Source organism: Apium graveolens, unplaced genomic scaffold, assembly GCF_009905375.1.
Source record: "Apium graveolens cultivar Ventura unplaced genomic scaffold, ASM990537v1 ctg808, whole genome shotgun sequence".
NCBI classification, from domain to species: domain Eukaryota; kingdom Viridiplantae; phylum Streptophyta; class Magnoliopsida; order Apiales; family Apiaceae; genus Apium; species Apium graveolens.
The window spans coordinates 89,975-105,137 of NW_027420871.1; the positions used below are offsets into that span (position 1 = coordinate 89,975).

General features: G+C 37.7%; 1 non-coding gene across 1 annotated transcript; it reads left to right on the plus strand.

Moving 5' to 3' along the window:
* The first annotated feature begins 1,792 nt into the window (after positions 1-1,792).
* On the plus strand, positions 1,793-1,899 carry LOC141704651 (small nucleolar RNA R71). Its single transcript, XR_012568026.1, has one exon. It is a non-coding gene; the product is annotated as a small nucleolar RNA R71 (small nucleolar RNA).
* The last annotated feature ends 13,264 nt before the right edge of the window (positions 1,900-15,163 follow it).

Sequence of the window (15,163 nt, forward strand, 5' to 3'; positions counted from 1 at the left end):
TTCTTGAGATCAGTATTTCCCAGAGATTCAAATGGCATGTCTAGCTTTTGTTTCCAAGGAGAAGCATTCAGATATTGTAACTGCTCATTGCCTTCATCATCTTCGCTGTTAAAATCCCCCGATAAGGCTTTTTCTAAGGCATCAGACCTTAGCACATGATCAAGTTCTGAAGTAACTGCAGAATCTACCAAATCCACCTTGAAGCACTCCTCATCTTCTGTAGGAAATTTCATCACATTGAACAAATTGAATGTCACATCTTGATCTTGCCCCCTCATAGTGAGTTCACCTTTTTGCACATCTATCAAGGTACGGCCTGTAGCCAAGAAAGGTCTTCCCAAGATTATGGGAATCTTCTTATCTTCCTCGAAATCCAGAATGATAAAATCTGCAGGAAAGATGAGCTTATCCACCTTTACTAGCACGTCCTCCACGATGCCTCGTGGGTATGTAATCGAATGATCAGCCAATTGTAGACACATGTAGGTGGGCTTCGGATCAGGCAAATTTAGCTTTTTGAAGATAGACAACGGCATCAGATTGATGCTTGCTCCTAAATCACAAAGGCACTTGTCAAATGACAACTTGCCAATGGTGCAAGGAATGGTGAAGCTACCTGGATCCTTGAGCTTTGGAGGTAACTTTTGCTGCAGCACGACATTATACTCTTCCGTTAGAGCAACGGTATCAAGATCATCCAGTTTCACCTTCCTTGAAAGAATACCTTTCATGAATTTCGCATAACTAGGCATTTGCTCCAGAGCCTCAGCGAAAGGTATGTTGATGTGAAGTTTCTTGAACACCTCCAGAAACTTACCAAATTGCTTGTCCGGCTTTTGTTTTTGCAAACCATTTAGGAAAAGGTGGTGGAGGATAGAGATGTTTATCCCCTGTATTACCCTCAGGCAGAGTGTGTTCAATAGTAGTCTTCCTTGGATCCCCCTCTTTCTCCTTTTGCATTCCTTCTTCATCTACAACTTCAACTTCTCCATCTTCTGCTTTTTCAGCATCAACAACTTTTCCAGAACTTAAGGTGACAGCTTTGACTTGCTCTTTAGCTTCCTTCCTGCATGGCACTTCAGTATCATTGGGAAGTGTGCCAGGTTGATGATTGAGCAAGGCATTGGCTATTTGTCCAATTTGATTTTCCAAGGTCTTGATAGAAACAGCCTGACTTTTGCACAACAGCTTTAACTCCTCAAAATCAGCACTAGAAGGTGGAGCAGCACCACCTTGTTGAGGATATGATTGCCTTTGAGCAAATTGCTAAGGTTGCTGGAATCCAGGTGGATTAAACTGTTTATTGGCGGCTTGCTGATATGGTTGCTGAACAGCATTCTGATTATTGCTCCAGCTGAAATTGGGATGATTTCTGTTATTAGGATGATAAGTAGCTGGCACAGGCTGCTGCGGTCGCTGATAATTGTTCATATACTGGACAGATTCATTAACAAGAGAACACTGATCCGTAGTATGAGAGCCTGTACAAAGCTCACAGGCACTAGTTATTTGATTTACTCCATAGTTGGCCAAAGAATCGACCTTCATAGACAGCGCCTGAAGCTGCGCTGCAATAGCTGTAGCTGCATCAACTTCCAGAATACCTACTACCTTCCCAGGCATCATCCTTTGAGTTGGGTTTTGATACTCATTTACAGCCATAGTTTCAATGAGATTATAGGCCTCTGTATAGCTTTTGGCCCACAAGGCGCCTCCAGAAGCTGCATCGAGCATGGGCCGAGATTGGGCCCCTAAACCATCGTAGAAACCAGTGATCACCATCCAGTCAGGCATACCATGATGAGGACACTTTCTCAAAATCTCCTTATAGCGCTCCCAAGCCTCGCACATGGATTCTCCTTATTGTTGTGCAAACTGAGTAAGAGCACTCCTCATAGTTACAGTCTTGGCCATTGGAGAAAACTTCACCGGAAAATTTTGCACAAGATCTTCCCAAGTAGTGATGGACCCGGCTGGTAAAGAATGTAACCAGTCCTTAGCTTTATCCCTCAGAGAGAATGGGAAAAACCTCAGCTTGATAGCCTCATCAGTAACACCATTATATTTGAAAGTACTACATATCTCGATAAAATTCCCGATATGCATGTTAGGATCTTCAGTCGCAGCACCTCCGAAAGAAACAGAATTCTGCACCATCTGAATAGTGCCCGGCTTGATTTCAAAAGTATTGGCCTGAATAGCCGGATGAATGATGTTTGACTGAATGTCATCAATTTTAGGCCGAGAAAAGTCCATAAGAGCTGGATCAGCTTGAACTATACGATCACCCATTGTTTCAAGTTCTTTCTTTTCACGCTCTTTATCCGAATCTTCAAAAACTATCTTCTCCGGAAAGTCAAAAGCTGTATCTGTCTCCTCAGCTTTATCCAGATTCCTCTTGCGAGTGCGAGAACATGTTTGCATAAACTCTCGCTAGAGTACCTGAAACACAACCGGAAGCAGTAAGTAACAAGTCTTAATCAATGAATCCTAATGACCACTAATGGCAAGTACATAAACTAAACAAATTAACATCGAGTCCCCGGCAGTGGCGCCAAAAACTTGTTAGGCACAAAGCATGCGCTAATTAATTCACGCAAGTATACGCGTTCGCAAGTAATATAGAATGATTTCTAGTTCATTCCCACAGAGACTCAGATTAATTATATTTAAGTAACACTTACTCACCAATGTATGATTATTCTTCAATGTCAAGACAATAACAATTAAGGTTGATTAACTAATAATAACTATGAGAATTAAATACTTAAATTAATAATATTAAATACACATGAGATCATAACTTCATTACTACTTTATTCAATAGTTGTTATTATTACCCTTAGCATGTAATGGTGATGATATTAATCGAACAACACGAAACTGATAAACGCCAACTTTCGTTGTACGAATACCATTCTACCAAGCATCCACAATTAAGATAGAAGTTGAATAGGCATCAATTATGTTGAAACCCTATATGTCTACAGAATTTGACAATATAACAATTTAAGCGCAAGTTATTCATTATGATTACACAGGGCAAGTAAAACGGTTAGTGTTACCCACTAATCATGCATACAATACATGAACCTATGCTAGCATGGCAAGTTCTAAATCTCAAGATTCACTGTCACTTCACAAGAGATTAATAGGCTATCTTACATGTTCGTGATGCACATAAGACGAATAAGCACAACCTATGCTAGATATCATACAATCACCATATACCAAGGTATTAAACAATTAACTAAAGAAATCTATAGTAAATCCGCTATGATCCCATAATCACGATTAGCCCATAATAGAACACATCGTCAACATGGGTTCATATGAAAGCATGATAAAAACACAACGATATAAACTAATAAAAATACTTAATAAATAATGAAGTATGTCACAAGAGTATTAAGGTTCAAAGTATAAAGAAAACTAGCATCCACTGTTACAACGAATTAAAAGAATCACAAGATAAACGTATGCTTCCTCTTCTTCGTTGTTGCGTGCTAACACGGTCTTCTCAATCTTCTTGCCTTCGCTTTTGATTATCTTCTCTGAAGAAAACGTCTTCCCATAAGGTTTATATAATAACCCAAAAGAAACAGCGCTAATAGAAGCCCAATTGTAATAGAATTATAAAATCCAGATTCTGAAAATCCGCACCCAGGCGGCCGCCTCCTTCTTCCAGGCGGGCGCCTGCTACCAGGCGGTCGCCTGCTCCCATCAGGCGGGTGCCTAGTACACTTCTGGAAAAAATATTATTTTGCATCCGTTTTTGCTAAATTCTTCGCACATCAACCCGGGACTGATTTCAAGCACTTCCTTAGGCTTTATTCGATGAAAACAACCCATATAAGCAAGTTATACCCTGAAATGCAAAAAAACTAGAAAATGCGTCAAATACACTAAATACTCGAGTTCAAGACACCAATTCAAGCCGTTCTGAGACGCTCTAAGTGGTATAAAATGCCACTTATCACAATCCACTGTCGTCCTTGGTAATTCCATCACATCGCCTTACTTTGACTTGACCTGGATACTCAGCTTAACTTGATTGGCATACCTTCGAATGTTTGGGATGATAAAATCATGGAATTTCAAAAAGAAAAGAATTTGATACCATAACGGGACCAAAATCTGAATTTGAGAAAAAGTATTGTTGAAATAAAAGAATAACTGAGAGATCAATATGATCAAATGAACTTGGTATTGTGTGTCCAAATTAAGACACTACTAAAGGTTGTTAACCTTCTTGTAGTCATAACACACACAAGTGATGGCGTCCCATCCAACTCCTATCACACAGACAGGTATACCTTGTATCCCCTATAGTTATGGTTGTTCATCTCAATCAGAATAAAAGAACATCAAAGGAATCCAAAATCAAATGAATAAAACATAAAAGATTTCAAAGTTGATATTTCTGGAGAGAATGAAATCCAGAGAACAAAATTCTGGCACAAAATGATTAAAGGAATGTTGGGGAATATATCCTCTAACAGATACCTCTTTTTGAGAGAGATCAAAAGAAGTTATAGAAAGAGAAGGTATTGTTAAAGTCTTAATATTTAACTTCAATTTGAACTCTTCTGTTGAATCATCACCCACTTCTAGACACTTCTTCACGTTCCAAGGATATCGATATGTTAGGTCACACACACACTGTAGAGGGGGTGAATACAGTGTATAGTACACTCAAATCGAACTTAAAGAACTTGAGTAACAGAAAACAAACTTTATTGAAATAATAAACTCTGTTACAATATGGAACTGTTACCTCTCAGTGATGAACAAATATCACGAGAGCTGCTAGGGTTATATATAATAATAACTTCGATAATGATAACACTTATAGTGTAAACCCTATGCCTGTGTTTATATACTACACAGTTACAAGATAATCGCTAATTGATATGGAATATAATTCTGCTTCCTAAAATATATCAATCAGATATCTTCTATTCCAAGTATTCCATTCTTCACGGAATTCCTTCTTCATGCATATCTCTTCTTATGTTTTATCTCTATCCTCTTTCCTTTAATCAGCTACTGTCCTTATCTGATCGTCCTTCAGCACTTAAGTTCTGATATCTATCTTCTGATGATTATCTCCTGATAATATAAGTACTGATATCCTTAAGTCCTGACTTCCAGTATAAGTACTGATCAACAGTTAAGTACTGATCTATCCTGTTCACACAAGATCTGAAAGCTAAACATAAGACATATTAGCCATGACATTATCAAATATATCTAACAATCTCCCCCAACTTGTAAATTAACAAAATATACAAGTTAAACAGATATTTGATGATGTCAAAAACATTAAGTACAAATGCATGAGAAATAGACTAGATAACTACAACTTACAGTCCTTAAAGTTTTACCAATTTCAACTTCTGATAACAACTTCAATCTGCATAAATATCAGAATTTAAGCAGTTGTAGATCTTCGACTTGGCTTCATCAACTTCTGATCTCTCTGATGTCAGGAGTTGTTCTGAGATAGTTCTTCAACAAACATTTCTCAGCATATCTTAGTTCATCAATCATTCTCCTTTTAACACCTTTAAGCTCTGCAGTATCTTCACCAGTTTGAAAGATTGCAGCTCTGAGATCATTAATCTTTGTTTTCCTTAACTCCTGGTCTAGTCTTATGACATAAGCTTTGTCAGATTCAAGATTGAATTCAAGTCCCTTAATACCAAGATACGTTCTGATCTGTGCAGTATTAGGCTTCATATCAACAATATCCCCATTGTGATCTCTGTACTTTGGAACATATCTGCTGTCAGACTTAACAGAATAAAGCCTTTTCTGTCTCTGAATCTGTTCTTTTAAGTAGTTTGCAGCAGTCTCTGTTATTCTGTCATCCACTTGAAGTAAGAAAAGTACATGCTCCAATTCTTCAAAATACTTCAAAGGAATGGCATTTTGTCTTATATGATAAACCCTACCATCTGTCATGAAATACAACATGATGTATTCTTTCAAGTAGGTATGGTAAACCATCTGTACAGATTCTAGTTGATTCAATCTCTCAGGAGTTGCTCCAATACCTGGTTCACTCAAGGAAGTTGGATCATCGGTAGTGTTGTGTACTCTTCTTTCATCAGCACTTCCCAATCCAGTTTTATCTCTAGCTTCCTTTCCAGTAACTACTCTTGCTTCAAAACCACTTGGAGTAGTCTTCAAAGATTGAGTCTGTTTTGCTTTAGTGAATCCTGGTAGGAGTGTTTTAGATCTATTTTCTGATATCAAGTTAACTTGAGCACTGTCAGAGGTTACTTGCTTCTTCTGAATATCAGAACTTACAATTTCTTGACTCTGAACAACTTGAGCCATGTCAGAGGTTGTTTTAAGAACTTTTCTTGAAGTCAGAGCAAGATCATCTTTTCCATCAGTAATTTCTTCTTCCTCAGGAGGTACATAAGGCTTGATAGGTTCACCAACCTTTTCTTTACCCTTGGATCTTGGATCTATCTGTGGTTGTGATCTAGCCAAAGTTTCTTCAGTATGTATCCTTTCTTTGATCACAATGCCTTTAGGTTTTGGAAGTAACTTTTTACCAGAAGCTTCAGATTTAGATGTGACTTTCTCTGATTTAAGTCTGGCTTCTTCTTCCTTTAAACTTTCCAAGTCCATCCCTGGATTTTCTTGAAGAAATAACTGTCTTGACATTTCCTCATCAAGATCTAGAAGTTCATCAGAACTTATCATTTTACCAGCAGCAGAACTTATTCTTTTCCCAGTATCAGAACTTGTTCTGTGACTATCTTGTCTTGATGTAAACCTTCTACCTTGACTATGACCACTACCCATTCCAGAGTTTCCTTGGTCATCTTTTCCATCATCCTTTCCTTGCAGTGTCTTGTTGGTTTTGCATTTGGACTTAATTACCTTCTCCCCCTTTTTGGCATCAGCAGGTAATAAAAGAGAGATAAGTAGTTCCACTGAGGTCTGGATTTCAGTAAGTTGCGATTGCTGAGAAGCTTGATTTGCCAGAATTTGATCAATCTGAGCTTGTTGCTTCTCTTGAGTTTTCTCAATATAAGCAACCCTGTCAATGGTAGGTTGGAAGAACTTTTTCTTATCAATTTTCTAAACTTGTTCCTGTTTGATAAAGTTCTCCTGAATCTTGTGTAGCTCTGCATGAGTGTTAGAATGAAGACCTTGTAGATGTTTAGTACTCAATGCAGTGACTCTAAGCTGGATTTTAAAATCATCAGAATGTAACATTTCATCAGCTTTAGTCAAGTGCTCAGCAAGATGTAAAGCATTTGGAACACAGGAAACTGAGTTCCATTCCTTAGTCCACTCCTGACCTACAGGAGTTTCACTCCAAGGTACTGGTGCATCCCTGATAACAAACTCCTTTACCAGTTCAGACTTAGGAAGAGTCAGTGGAGGAGTATGTCCTGAAGGACCTGCTTCATCAGCATCTACAGTTGTAGCAGCCTCACCAGTATCTCCAACATTTGCAGCATCAGAACTTAGAGAATTAGTATCTTCTGATAAGACAACAGTGTGAGTAGCAATGGAGGCTTCAGCATCCTCTAATTGCTGATCTGATATTAAGTTCTGATCAACAGCCATATCCTGATGCTCACCTAAAATCTGATCATCAGCATCTTGATGCAGAGAAGGTGTTAGTGATAACTCAGGAGTTTGAACAGCATCAGTAACAGGTGTTGTGGAAGGATTATTTGTTGTTGGAGCTTCTAAGAAAAGTATTTCAGGCACAACCAGGTTCTGAATATCAATTTCAGCACCTGTTCCTGGATCAACAAGAGACACGGAAGGTGAATTAGCCTTGTCAGATACAGGTTCCTGAGATGGAGTTGATGGAGAAGAAGTGACTGGAGCAAATTCCTTGTCTTGTGAGATCAGAGATTCCTGATCCCCTTCCTTAGCTGCTTCCTCCTCATCATCTGAAACTGGCCTTTGTGCCCTCTGTTTCTTGTACTTCCTTGTTGATTTGGATTCCTTGGGAGTTTTAGGAACCGTCATACGTCTAAGCCTCTTGAGAAGCCTAGAACCCCCAATTGCAGAATCCTTCTGAGAAGTTGCCTTCTCAGCTTCATTGACCACAGGTTCTGAAGAAGGAATCTGATCCTCAGAATCTGATTCATCTCTCAAAGTAATTCTCCTCCTCTTTTGAGGTGTGTGAGGAACAGTCTTTGTTCTCTTTGGCTTAGAGGATGTAGGCTTCACAGTAGGTGCTGAAGAAGAAGGTTGAGCAGTCTGTGAAGTGGAGAGATAGGATTGGAGATAAGTTCTGAGGGTAGGTTGAGTAGAATGAGAGGTAGGTTCTGAGGTTGATGGATTTTGGGTGGTTGGAGGTGGTTGAACATCAGAGTAAACAGATCTATAGGTATCAGGATCAGCATTTACCAGGATCTGTTTTACAGACTTAGGAATCTGTAATGATCTAACCATTTTCTTCTTAGTATCAGCATTTACTAGATCATTAAAGTACCTTTTTGCAACCTTAAAAGGTGGGGTTTGGGTGCTGACTAACTGAGGTTCATCAGTACAATAAGTGTAAATAAGTTGACAGAATCTAGCAAAATAAACAACATCTCGATCCTCTGTCATCCTATCCCCAATAAAACCAATTAAAGCAGTTGCAAAATCAAAATGAGTTTGATTGATAATTGCATACCCGATGTGCTGACTCATAATGGGAATAGCATCAAAATTTGAACACTTGTTGCCAAAAGCCTTGGTGATGCAATCGAAGAAGAAACTCCATTCTCTTCTGATATTAGCCCGTTTCAACTGTCCAAGTTTCGTCAGACTCTTTTCATATCCCAAATCAGTCATTAACCCCCGAAGTTCTGATTCCTCTGGTATAGAGAAGGTACAATCTTCTGGAAGATGTAATGCTCTTCGTACTGTACCAGGAGTGACTACATAGGATGAATCACCCACTTGGAAGATAATACTGGGAGTGCCTTGTTTACCACCATCATCAAAAACTCCAGTCCTCCAGAACCGCAGAACTTGTTGACTTGAAAATAATTCAGGCTGAGTTAAGGCGTACCCAACCTCACTATGTGCAAGAAGATCTTGAACAAAGTGCAATTCAGATGGAGCTTCAGCATGATCAAGAATTGCAGCATAGTTGTTTGGAACAAACTTTGCTCCATCAATGATTAAATCCTTTGGTGCCATGTGAAAAAATATTGAGATTCAAGTATGCCTGTTAGGTGTTTGAGATAATGTCTGTATGAAAAACCAATATGAGAAAGAATGAGAAAGAGAGTAAAAGTAAGAAGAGAGATAAAGTATAAAGAAAATAAAAGATTAAAGAAATCTTCTCTCTGTTGTTCTTATACTCTGAAAAAAAATGTTACCGTTGGATACCTGTCAAACATACAGTAATAACGGATAGTTACTGGGCTCGAGAAAACAGGAATGATTACTTACCCAGTTGCCTTGTTTCAAGGAAAAATCGTTCCATTTATCAAGAGACACAGTTTTAATTCAAAATTTAAACCGTTAGCACTGATTGAATTATTTTTCACTACAACATTAATATTCTGAAAATGAATCATGTTAAAAATGACCGAGATAATTTCGATGAATAAGTGCTGACAAAGAATCAGAACTTAAATAAAGACAAAATTTAAATGGCCATCAGAATATCAAGCAGGATTTAACAACACAAGATAAAATAACTCAGAGACAAAATCTTGAAGTAAAAACAGTTTTCATTAATATATCAAGTCAATACATATATGAAATAGAAAGTACATCAATACAAGATTTTTCCTAAGCTTCTAATCCTAACGTCAACAGCTTTAGTCCTAGCTAAGAAGCCTGACAAAGCTGAGGATGAAGAAGAACAGGAAGAAGACGAGATTAAGTCATCTTCCTCTTCCTATCTTCGACGAACAAGATGGCGAGTCATATGATTCGCTCTTGCTGACGGATAGCTTCCCGCCTTTCCTCCTCCAGGCGCTCCAGATGGCGATGATAATCCATCTCGAAGAATAGAAGATGAGCCAGCACCTCCTGTGGGACAGAGTCCCAGATCTCCTCAGGAATGGCTGTTACATGCCACTCCTGCTGCCAGTCGGCACAACTGAGCTCCATTGTGAAGGTTTGTGTGTTCAAAAACATGTTGTATCGAACCATTGTGTTTTTGACAGAAGAAGGAGGATAAGTGTGTGAGAAGAATGTGATGGAAAGACTGATGTGAAGTGGTTGTTTATATAGGCAAAAGAATGCCAAGAGACGCAAAGATATTTAACGCTGACAGGTAGAATTAATTCTACCTCGTCTCCCTAGACTTTGAAAAAGAATAACAGTCATTGGAAAGAGGAATCATGGTCTAGATCGCACAAGACACAAGAAACAGTGGACTGTTCAAGTATAAAACCATTAATCCTAATCATAGTGACTATTAATCTTCCACTTCAACATATGCGAGTACAAACTGAGACTGTTATTAAATTTCATTCAAAGATAAGCCAAGTAAAGGATTAGACTGAGAAATCAGAACTTAGACCTATACCAGAACTTAACAGTCATCAGAACATAATTTCTTAACTCGAAAAAGGAATGCTCATTTTAGTAAATCCTCATACAAGTTCTTAGTTATGAACGTCAGAACTTAACCATCAGAACGTGTAACTAGAACTTGTCCTTAGAATTTGTGCAAAAATGACACAATGACTGTTTATCTAAAATAACATAGACCACCACAGAAATTTTCATCATTCAGATGGAGTGATTAGTGTGTGCATTAAGCTAAAAACAGACAAAGAGTAAAGTCTGATTCACTTCAGTATATCTTAGAAATAAGGCAAAACTAAAATTTTGCTAAAGATCTGTCATTGTCCTGAAACCTACTGATGAATGAGTTCATGCTTGAGTCCACCTCAACTGTTTTGTGCTCATTTTATGCATCTTTTGAAATTCTATTTTACAGTGGCTTCTCAGTGTAAGTGAGTCACGACTGTTTATTAGAATTTATGCTATTATTAGAGTATTTCTCCAGTAATCATAGAGTGTGAAAAGTCACCAAGAAAATATTTTGCTTTTCTAATGCATATTTACTTAATACCAGCAATGCACTTGGGTCGTCCCTTTCACATTTTTACTCTAGATCTCAAAGGAGTACCTGATTTTATTCTTTAATCTTTTTGCTTTTTCTTTTGATAAGGGAGGTTTATCAGCACTTAGTACATTCAGCAGTTTAACTAGTATCAGAACTTAACAGATGAGTAGCATTATTCTAATTTGTGACTTAGTAATAAGATATACAAAGTAAACTTAACTAAGCTCAGTTATCAGAATTTGCTAGTGTCATAAGATTTCCATTGAAATAATTACTTCTTCCATGGAGTCATTTGTTTATTGAAGATTACTAGGTCAGTATCTAGCACAGTTATCCTCATAGGATTGAATAGGTACTAGAACAAACATATCACTTATCAGAGTTTAGAAACATATATCAGACAACAGTCAGTACTTAAAGACATTTATCAATTAAGCACAGAATACACAATGATATTAATTCTGTAAATACTGAGCATAAAGTCTGATAACACAGAACAAGTCTAAGCAGATTTAAAGAAAGAACCTGAAACCATTCCAAGTTCATTTACTAATCTTGTAAAAGTAGCTTCACATAATGGTTTTGTGAAGATATCTGCCAACTGTTGATCTGTGGGAACAAAATGCAATTCCACTGTACCTTCATCCACATGTTCCCTGATGAAGTGATACCTGATGCTGATGTGCTTTGTCATTGAGTGTTGAACTGGATTACCTGTCATAGCAATAGCACTTTGATTATCACAGTAAATAGGGATTTTGAAATATGTTAACCCATAATCCAGTAATTGATTCTTCATCCAAAGAATCTGTGCACAACAGCTTCCTGCAGCAATATACTCTGCTTCTGCAGTTGATGTGGAAATTGACTTTTGTTTCTTGCTGTACCAAGAAACCAATCTGCCTCCAAGAAATTGGCAGCTTCCACTTGTGCTTTTCCTGTCAATTTTGCAACCTGCAAAATCTGCATCTGAGTAACCTATTAGTTTAAAATCTGATTCTCTAGGATACCATAATCCCAGAGCAGCTGTTCCTTTAAGATACTTAAAGATTCTTTTTACAGCTGTTAAGTGAGGTTCTCTTGGATCTGCTTGAAATCTTGCACAAAGACAGGTAGCATACATGATATCAGGTCTACTAGCAGTTAGATAGAGTAGAGAGCCAATCATACCTCTGTAGTCAGTAATATCTACTGATTTACCGGTATCCTTATCCAGTTTTGTTGCAGTGGCCATTGGAGTGGATGCACTTGAACAATCTTGCATTCCAAATTTCTTTAGCAAGTTTCTGGTGTACTTGGTTTGACAAATAAAAGTGCCTTCCTCATTCTGCTTGACTTGAAGGCCCAGAAAATAGCTAAGTTCCCCCATCATACTCATCTGATATCTTGACTGCATTAGTTTGGCAAACTTCTTGCAAAGTTTATCATTTGTAGATCCAAAAATGATATCATCAACATAAATCTGGACCAGAAGTAAGTCCTTTCCATGGTTGAGGTAGAACAGTGTTTTGTCTATTGTCCCTCTGTTGAATCCACTTTCCAGAAGAAACTGAGCTAAAGTCTCATACCATGCTCTAGGAGCTTGCTTAAGTCCATAAAGTGCTTTATCAAGCCTGTAGACATAATCTAAATGTTTGGTATCTACAAAACCTGGAGGTTGTTCAACATATACCTCTTCCTCCAATTCTCCATTGAGAAAAGCACTTTTCACATCCATTTGAAAGACAGTAAACTTTTTGTGAGCAGCATAAGCCAAAAATATCCTTATGGCTTCTAACCTAGCAACTGGTGCAAATGTTTCATCATAATCAATTCCCTCCTGTTGAGAATATCCTTTTGCAACCAGCCTTGCCTTGTTTCTTGTAATTATGCCATCACTTTCAGTTTTGTTTCTGAATACCCACTTTGTACCAACAACAGATCTATATTTTGTTCTTGGCACTAGGGTCCAGACTTTGTTTCTTTCAAATTCATTCAACTCTTCCTGCATTGCTTGCACCCAATCAGCATCTTGAAGAGCTTCTTCTACTTTCTTTGGCTCAGTCTGAGAGAGAAAAGAATTGTATAGACACTCATTTGAAGTACCTGTTCTAGTTCTGACACCTGCATCAGGATTTCCAATTATCAAATCAGGTGTATGTGATTTTGTCCACTTCCTTGCAGATGGAATGTTTTCTCTAGAACTGGATGCTCCCCCATGATCCATGCTATCTTCATTTTCATTTTCTGATGCTCCCCCTGAAACTATGCTCTCTGAGTTGGATTCTTCAGTATTTAGATTTTCAGCACTATCAGAACTTGGCTTATCAGAACTTGACGAATCAGAACTTGAAGAGCCAGATGCATGTTCTGATGTTTCTTGAGATGTGGTAGAATCTTGAGTATGCTCCCCCTGCATAGGTGCATCTTCCTTTAACGTAGTCACCACAGTTTCAATAACATCAGAGTTTAATCCGTCAGAGTTTGTAGTATCAGGACTTAGACTGTCAGGTTTTTCAGTATCAGAATATGAGTCTTCATTTTCAAATCTCAGCTGATCATGATCAACGAAATCTTTAAGACCAGTGATCTTCTTGTCATCAAAAGAGACATTGATAGATTCCATGACCACTTTTGTTCTCAAATTATAGACTCTGAAGGCTTTTGTGGAAAGTGGATATCCAACAAAGATTCCTTCATCAGCTTTTAGATCAAACTTTGATAGCTGTTCAGGATGAGTCTTGAGAACAAAACACTTGCATCCAAATACATGAAAATATTTCAGATTTGGCTTCTTTTTCTTCACCATCTCATATGGTGTTTTTCCATGCTTGTTAATGAGTGTTGCATTTTGAGTAAAACAAGCAGTCTGCACAGCTTCAGCCCAGAAATAGGTTGGAAGCTTTGCTTCTTCAAGCATTGTACGTGCAGCTTCAATGAGAGTTCTATTCTTCCTTTCAACAACTCCATTTTGCTGTGGAGTTCCAGGAGCAGAAAATTCCTGCTTTATTCCATGGCTTTTGCAGAACTCTTCCATTATCAGATTCTTGAACTCAGTGCCATTATCACTCCTTAGAATTTTCACAGAATCTTTGACCATTTTATCCAGCTGTTTGACATGATCAATCAAGATAGATGTAGTTTCACTTTTTGTGTGCAAGAAATACACCCATGTGTATCTGGTGAACTCATCCACTATGACCAACGCATACTTCTTCATTGCAATAGACATGACATTTACTGGACCAAATAGATCAACATGTATAAGATGATAAGGCTCAAGAATTGATGATTCAGTCTTGCTCTTGAATGAAGATTTTCTTTGTTTGGCTTTCTGACATGAATCACAAAGACCATCAGGAGCAAATACTGTGTTTAGCAATCCTCTCACAAGATCTTTCTTGACCAGTTCATTTATATTGTTAAAATTTAAATGAGAGAGTTTCTTATGCCAATTCCAGCTTTCTTCAATTGATGCTCTACTTAACAGACAGATTGCAGAGCCATCAGCACTTGTTGAAAGCTTAGCTTCATAAATGTTACCACGTCTATATCCTTTCAGAACAACTTTGCCTTTAGATTTATGTTATTTCTAGAGAACTAACAATGAGATTTACAGAAGGTGGGGTTGAATGTAAATCTCAAAACTTTTTCAAGTTTTGAGCAGTTTAAAAGACTGTGTGTTCAAGATGAACAAGTGTGTGAATTGCTTTAAGCTGATACAGACAGATATATATTCAAACACAAATGTAAAGAACACAATAAACCTTTAAAACTTTTCTGGTGGATTTGTTGTTCCACCAGAGATGGTATTTCAGAAATTCTGTGATCTAAGAATTTTGATCACAGCTGCATCCTAGTACAAACTAGATAATTTTTCTCTCAAGATTTTTCTAAAACAGCTCTGGAAAAATTCTTATCTAATTACTAGCTACTACTTGGTTTATATATTACCAAGTTTACAAGTGAAGACAAGGATATATAAAATAATAAAGTAAGATCTCCACTTGTTTCTTCTCCAGTTCACTCCAGTACTTTGTTGACTTAATGTCTCTTTATACTAGAGTAGAACGGCTGCTTTTTCTGATGTTCCTGAAATTAGGCTGCCACATTTCA